The sequence below is a fragment of the Strongylocentrotus purpuratus genome, unplaced genomic scaffold, assembly GCF_000002235.5.
Source record: "Strongylocentrotus purpuratus isolate Spur 01 unplaced genomic scaffold, Spur_5.0 spur5_scaffold_16, whole genome shotgun sequence".
NCBI lineage: Eukaryota > Metazoa > Echinodermata > Echinoidea > Camarodonta > Strongylocentrotidae > Strongylocentrotus > Strongylocentrotus purpuratus.
This window is the reverse complement of record NW_022145601.1, coordinates 2,314,770-2,323,122: the sequence shown is the minus strand read 5'-3', so window position 1 is coordinate 2,323,122 and position 8,353 is coordinate 2,314,770. Positions and strand designations below refer to the sequence as shown.

Genomic DNA, 8,353 nt, shown 5'->3' with positions numbered 1-8,353 from the left:
AATTGACCAGACTGATATTGAACTTGATCATGGTAAATATGAATGAGAAATGGCTTTCGGTTATGAAGTTATGGTCATTTGAGATTTTCCAAAAAAAACACAAAATGGCGCCTGGATGACGTCATGAAGACTGGATGACCTCGAAAATGTTCCTTTCACGTCCTATGACAATGACCTATGACTGTGCCAAATTTGAAAGAGATTAGAAGGTTCAATTTTGAGTAATCGTGTGAACAAAAAAGTGTAGGAAATACAAATAAAGAAACAAAGAAAGAAAATTTGAACAAAAACAATAGGTAGTCTGTCGAAGACAGACCACCTAACTAGATCTAGATTGTAGTCTAAGCAAGATATTTTTACAACTTCGGGGTGAGCCGTCCTTGTGGGGAATATGGAGAAAAACCTGCGCTTTCATGATACCTCACTTATTTAGTATCACCTTCAGGATCACAAGCAATATTAGTTTGAATCTCTGGTAATTAAAACATCGACCAATTTAGCATGAGTGCGCAATGACCAATGCATAGTGATGTGTGCAATCTTTACGGGAAGGATTTTAGCACTAGGCCTACTAGCCCCGACTAGAATGTAGACCCCTACTAGATCTATTTTGAAGAAAAAAAATATGGAGAATTTCACTTACTCTTTTTGGTGTTCTTGCTATCAGCAAGTCTTGCATTTGGTCATCATCAAGAAGTTAACATCTTGGAAGAGTTTCTTCAGCCATTTTTGCCTTGTTTGGAATTCAGTACGATCGAGATTGCCGTATTAAAAATACCGATCAATTCTTCGCACACGTACGGTATCCTCGATCGCTCAAACCACTTTTTGACATGTGAACCTATGGGTATTTCACCAAGACTGAACTATTTTCTCGATTACTGTAATTTTACCGGGAATTTTATAGGAATAGTTAAAACCATGACTGCAATTTCGACCAATCAGATGGCTGGATTTCTTAAGTGAGGCTTATAATAAGTATTAATAATGAAAATGATACTAATAATGATGAAAACAAGAACACCAACAACAATAATAATATTAGATATATACCTCTGCATGCTCCTGTTGTAATATAGATGTCATCGAGAGCGATGTCACTATTGTAATTCGCACCAGTAACGCCCTCAAATACGAACTAAAGGAAGAACAAAAAAGTAATTCAAAGTTACTAGTATACTCATTATTATAATTAATAATAAATAATTTGGTCTTGTTGACTCAGCGTAGCCACATAAGTATTTATACTGCTATTCCTGCTGTCCCTATAAATGTTATCGCAACGACAATTGCCATGAAACCATTTACACAATACCAAAGGAGCCCAGAGGTGCATTTTATTTTGAGATTACAAAACATGTTTCTTTTCAATTCTATTTTTGTACTACGACAAACTAAAAACTGACGTTTCTAATATTAGGAACATAACAAACCATGGCGAAAATCATCCAATGACGATGGAAACGCCATTAATCTCAACAATAACAACATCAACAACTTTGATTGTCTAACCTTAAAATCGGCAGTAGGGATGAAATCAATCTGGGCCTCAAACCAGTTCCTGGACAGAGCCCCACTTTGGGTCCATAGGACCTGGCCCAGCGTGGTCCCGGTCTTGGCATAGATATTGAGTGTACCAATGCCAGCTCCCCACATGTGGTACCAAAAATCGGCGCACAATCGCCTAGACGACGCAAGAATGAGTTCCGACTCCAGTACGGCAACTTTGTTGGAAAATGACGATGCTTCTGTGTAGATATAGAATCCAGCCGCTATTATCGAAAGGAGATCGAAAAATTAATACCAGTGGAGTCAAAACGATGCCAAAAGAAATCAATCTTACGAACAGTTATCGAAATCAAGCTTTTATTGAGGTAAAAGGGCGATTATTATTTATTGTATTATGTAGGAAATAAAGATGAATATACTTTTGTTAACCAATCGGAGCCTCGTTGGCATCAATGTTGTCGTTCTTCCCTAGGACCCTTCAATTATTATTACCCCAGTAATTATTATCAGGTACCAAATAAACTTGGAATTTGAAGAAGAAACAAAAATGTAAATAGGGTTAAAAATCGATAAATGGGCAACGAATTGATAACTTCAATATCATTTCATTTCAATCAAAATTGAATTTTAAAACTTTCCACCTGTTCCTACTCATGTAAATTTTTTCAGAATCATTTCATCTCATTACTATAATGCAGCACTAGAAAGAAATAACATAACATTATAACTTTTGTTTGGGGAAATGTTATTGCCAATTTAAGCCATTGCCTGCTGGAACCGGATGGTTCCTGTACGCGAAATACGGGAATATACACTGTTGGTCATAATGGTGGAATAATTATTTTTACTCCAGTTTAGGGAAGGATTTAAAAAAATTATTTATTTCTAATAGATCTAGATAATGGCATACATTCTCAGATTTTATTGAATATTAATTTGCGAGTGTTTGTTTTGCGTGACTGTTTAATCATATGTGTGCTACTATGCTAATCAGCTAAGGGACCTACGTCCTTAAGTCATAATTGACATTAATGAGGATTAATGCCTCACAAAAGGGCACTAATATATAGCTGATCGACACGATTTTTATCCTGGGGCCTCACAGTAACGAGGCCATTGCTTAGCCCCTGAATCACGACTGTACACAGTGTTTGCTAGGGTACGCGGCCCCTTCCACAAATCCCCCAAAACGAAGAAAATGCAATAAATTGTCAAAAATTAATTGTATTTCCCCCCGGCCCCCAACAGGAAAAATTCCTCTGTGTGGCCATGCCTTGAACCATAATGCATGGCCCTGCAGAGAATTTTTTCCTGTTGGGGGCCGGGGGGAAATTCAATGAATTTTGACAATTTATTGCATTTTCTTCGTTTTGGGGGATTTGTGGAAGGGGCCGCGTACCCTAGCAAACACTGCGTACAGTCATGATTCAGGGGCTAAGCAATGGCCTCGTTACTGTGAGGCCCCAGGATAAAAATCGTGTCGATCAGCTATATATTAGTGCCCTTTTGTGAGGCATTAATCCTCATTACTGTCAATTATGACTTAAGGACGTAGGTCCCTTAGCTGATTAGTCACGCAAAACAAACACTCGCAAATTAAAATTCAATAAAATCTGAGAATGTATGCCATTATCTAGATCTATTAGAAATAAATAATTTTTTTAAATCCTTCCCTAAACTGGGGTAAAAATAAATATTCCACCATTATGACCAACAGTGTACATTTCAGTAGTCAAATGGTTAAACAAAATACACGTACCTGTGCCAATTGTATGATCATTTTCCGGGCCGGTATACGTAGATGGCGTGTTACCTGCCCGCCTCGTCCAATCAATATCATCGGTAGTAGCTTGGGTAAAGGTGCACAGGTCTAAGTCAAAGTCACAACTGCAGATTGGAACTGGTGAATAAGAGTATGATTTTCATTTAGTAAAGGTGGCAAAGCAATATTAGCTCCTCACTTTCAACATTTTTAGAATGAAAGAAAAATTCCGACAAATACATTTTCGAGATGACCTGGGTAATTTGACTTTGTGAAAAATTGATATAACACAAGTTTAAGTATAGAAGATAGTGAAATGATCATAAGATGCTGTGTTAAGAAATTCGTCAGCTAACCCTGGTTTTGCTTCTTATTGTGTATGTAGGACAGCACGATTGGCAACTTATATCCTCAAACATAAATAATTAAATTCGGAAACAAGTTGGCAGATGCAATACAATTATGCTTGTTCCCTCTTTTTGAAAGCACCCCCTATCTGAGGACTGCCAACATTTCCGAACCCCCCTTTCGCGGGCTTTTCCTGCCTTGGAGACCCCCTTATTCATGAAAAATGCTCACGGTATAGCCACAATCAGGGTGCAAAAACAATTTGCACTTGGGTCCAAAAATAAAGTAGGCAAAAGAGCAGTTTCATCAACCCCAAACTGTTCATCCATACCCTAGGGTTGATACCCTGCAATATCCTGGAGGAAACTATCTTGGTTATCATTTTATGAATAGCAACACAACAGGGGTGGTCGGTGTTACGGACACTACACAAAGCTACTGAAATGGAATTTTCAAGCATTATTTATCTTAACACTCAAATATTTTGCACTTTTTGGGGTAATTTCTTGGCCATTTGTGAAAAATAAAACAATTCATACTCACTTCAGTCCATAAATTAGACGCAGTATACACATCAGAGGTAACACACGGTCAAATCTGATAAATTACATTTTTTCAAAACCTGAAACTTTTTAAAAAGCCAACCAAACATTGGTAAATGAGACAAATTACAAACTTTAGTCACATCTGTATACAAATAAAAACAAATCAAATTGCTAGGAAGGCTCGTTTCATATCATAAGTTGTCCAAAATAAATTGTACAAAATCCTATAGGATGTTACGGACACTACGTTTTACTAGTGTACATCCTATTCTTTGATGCAATATATAATCCATTTGCTTTTTTTCTGTCATATGTTGTTGCTGCATATCTTGAGGCCAACAGAGAGTCTCTTTTCAAATCCTCATTACCAAGTCTCTTGGATAGGACTTAACCCTAATAAGGCCGGGGACCATTATGCCCCCCCCAGGCCATATCAAGACCTCAAATAGCCCGGCCTTTTTAGGGTTAAAGGGAAGTCCACCCTTTAGAAGCAGAACACATAAGTCAGTGTTCTATGTATTTCCAGGGGTGGCCGAATTGGAGTGTTTTTTCTTCTTCTCCATCTTCTCTGCTCACTTTTAATCATTGAAAGTAGCATATAACTATTCAGACATTTAAGGAAGATGAAAGAAGACATTAAAAAAATGACATAATGAAGGAAAGCATGAGGAAAGCTTAAAAGAAGGAAGAAGAGAATAAAAAGGATAATAACTTAAGAAAAGAAAAAGAAGAATAAAGAAAAGGATAAGAATTAGAAATAAGGGAAAGGAAGAACAATACAATAAAACAAGGAAGAAGAGAAGAAAAAAAGAGGATAAAACAGTACATCATGTAGCATAATCAAGGTGAGCCTATTAGACATACATGTAAGCATGAAAACCCTAGATTTTTGAAAATACGAAAAGACGATGTACTTCATTATTTTGAGATTTAACTCTGAAAAGATAAATGTATCTCATAGGACCTTACAAGATTTGCTCAGCGAGACCGTAAAAACAATGTTTGGAAAAGAAAGTTCCCATGGTGTCCTTGTATATTACAGTTTTGTATGTGGTGCAGGATTCAATGTGCGTTTGGAGAAGATTGCACTGCATCTGCATGCATTGTCCTCGTATAGTACATACATATGTGCTGCACGATATATTCAGTATATTTAGAACCCATTTTTAGGAACTCGTCAAAATAGCGTTGAAAAAGTTGGGGTCATAAAAAGACCACAGTCTGTACTTTATGAAGAGTATTTCGACCAACTAAGTGGTGTACTTGTAAAACCTTAAAACAGGAACAAAGCATTAAAAAAAATAAGTGATAGTTACTTTATATGCAAAATTATGGTGTAATCAATAATCATTTCTGATACGTTTATTCAATAATCCTCAGATGTTCGGTGATCGTTGTTGGTGGTGGCAATTAAACCAGTATTCATAAAATCCTCAGATATATAAATGTCTTTAAACAAGTCAAAAGCGACCTCAGTTTTTTTTTTTTTTCTCTCTCTCTCCATCAAATAGTGAGCTTAATTTATCGAAAGAAATTGCGAGCAAAAACGTAGACGATGAGATATTTAATAAATCCCCTTAAAGGGGGTGTCCTCTAAAGAAGGTATTTTTCCGTAGTCCTCAGGAGACACTAGTCATACACGTACTGGTGAGTGCCCTATGCTCATATTCAATTCAATACTTAGGACAAAATGTAAGCTTTTAATTTAGTATCTGGCTTAGATAAAATACTTAGCTAATTCTGGTACTCAATTCAAACTTTTGGCTACCGGTAAGTATTTAAGTCAACTTCCTACCAGAATACACCAGTTTACAGTTGTATCAGTGCGCATGCACAGACAGTTGACCTCGGGTCATTGGCCCCGGAAGCGGGGCCAATAACCTTTGACCAGTGGTATTTATGCGTAAATTATGATGATATCACTGCCTACGCGCTGCGTTGTGCGCTCAAATCATCATTTGCATGGGCGCAATCTTAATTTACGCATAAATACATGACCTCTAGGTCATTGGCCTTGTTTGAAATGGCGCACACAACTGTAAACTGGAGGGTGTTTCACAAAGATCCTAAGTAGAACTTAACTCTAAGTTGAACTTAAAAATTATGGACAGCCATTGGAGTCTTAAAATTAAATATATTCAAAAGCAGAAATTCAAGTATTTTAGACTTTTTATAAATTCCACATCCAGAACATGAAATCTCCTTGATGATAGAAAATATGAATGATTTGAATAAACAATTAATGCCTTTCAAAATAACTTTTACAAAATATTTTCAAAGATGCTAATGGTGTATTAAGCCAATTATTTGGAGGCCTTGATTGGCAGGCATATGGCAGTATTATAACCTGCGCACAATTATATCAGCGCGCATTTACTGCAACGCATCAATTGCGCAAATACTTTTGATTGACCGTGTGACGTCACAATGCTTATCAGTAAGTACTTAGATGTTGTCTTACGTAAGTATAAGTCTAAAATGCGATTTGAATACGAGATAAGTAAATTACTTAACTTAGCCATTTACTTAGTTAATTTCTTACTTATGCTAAGTATTGAATTGAATACCTGCCCTGGTGTTTATGTGTGGGTGGACGTAAAATACAATATAGTGACTTATACATTTTGTAGATAGGCAATTAAATGATTAAAATCTTGTATTTTCTCATGCAACATACATATTTGATGTCATAGACAGCTTTTACAATGTTAACATTTATTTTAGAACACTTTTATTCAGAAAAAAAGAGGTACAGTTTGGCTTGCAGGCCTTGATATTACTCCTTCTGTAGTGTCCGTAACACAGATCTGTAGTGTCCGTAATACTGGCTCCTACTCTTTTCTACCCTCGATATTGAAACAAAAACACAATGATGCATTTAATTTGATACTTAATTACATCTAACTAATATTATTGAAATAAAATATTGATATTAAATTACTCGTAAGTCAATTTTTTTTAATTTTTTTTAAATTAAATTCATGAAAAGTAGCTTATTTGTTTGCGAAATATCATATCCAGGAGAAAACCTTCAATGAAAAGAGAATTTTTGTTATTCATTGAGAAGAGAAACTGTATCAAAACAAATTTGAATTACAAATTAGTAGTATTTTGTCATCAAGCTGTATTTTTAGACCATCACACACTTATGTATGTTGTGTTACGGACACTACATACGTTACGGACACTAAAAATGCCATTCATTAAATTGCAACAAAAGAACTGTTATGCTTAGCTGAATATTAATATACCACAGCTAGTCCTCGGAGGTAGTTACACAAAGCAAAGTATATTAAAAAAATTGAATTACACCGTTACGGACACTACAGGTAATTCCGGACAAAATTTATGATCGGAATGTGGGCATATATTTTTGTAACGCTTGTATCTTTGTTTGATTTTTAGTTTCTGATGATAGGACAACATGTTACTCAGAAAATATAACCAATTACCAATTGATATAATGCTAAATTATATGAATTATAGAGGCAAAATTATACACAAAGCTGTTTTTCAAAAAAGCGTTACGCTTGTCTCTCTTCACAGAAATAACCACTGTATCGCAATTCTTGGGTCAATTCTCAAGCCGTAAAAAAATACTGAGTGGAGATAAAAAGGACTATAAGATGGCATGAAAAGATATGGCATATTTTGTGTAATTCCACAGTAACACCTTATGAAAAAAGACACATTTTTGCAGTGCAAATGCGTAACAGCCAAAAAGTGGTATTTTTGGCCCTCTATTACCACTCTCACACAGCCAACACAAAGTAAATTAAAAAAAAAGTTGCTGCCTGATGAAGAACTCATATGGTCCAACATTTCAGGCCACAAGACATTTGATTAGATGACTTTGTGTTTCTAGGAGAGATGCGTAACACTGTATGTAGAATAGTTGCACCCTGATTGTGGCTATACCGTCAATGTACCCACCTAAATTCGTAATAATTTCTCAGGAGTCCAAAAAGATGAGAGAAAAAAAGAAAAAAAGATCCCCTTTTTAAAGAAATCTCCAGGTGAAAAGTTAAAACACCCTTTTTTTTTTTACAATTCTCGGGCCGGACTTTGTCGCACAAAAAGTGCCCCTTTACCGGACATGTTGGTAACACGCATGGGTTCCGTCTGTACTCGGAGTGGGGGGGGGGGGGGGGCAGAAACATGGTCATGGAGAAGTTTTTCGTTGTGAAAG

General features: G+C 36.0%; 1 long non-coding RNA gene across 1 annotated transcript; it reads right to left on the bottom strand.

Annotated features, from left to right (window-relative positions):
• Positions 1-1,019: 1,019 nt before the first annotated feature.
• On the bottom strand, positions 1,020-3,537 carry LOC115924762. Its single transcript, XR_004064424.1, has 3 exons — positions 3,269-3,537; positions 1,513-1,772; positions 1,020-1,138 (listed from the first exon to the last, which is right to left on the bottom strand). It is a non-coding gene; the product is annotated as an uncharacterized LOC115924762 (long non-coding RNA).
• Positions 3,538-8,353: the final 4,816 nt, after the last annotated feature.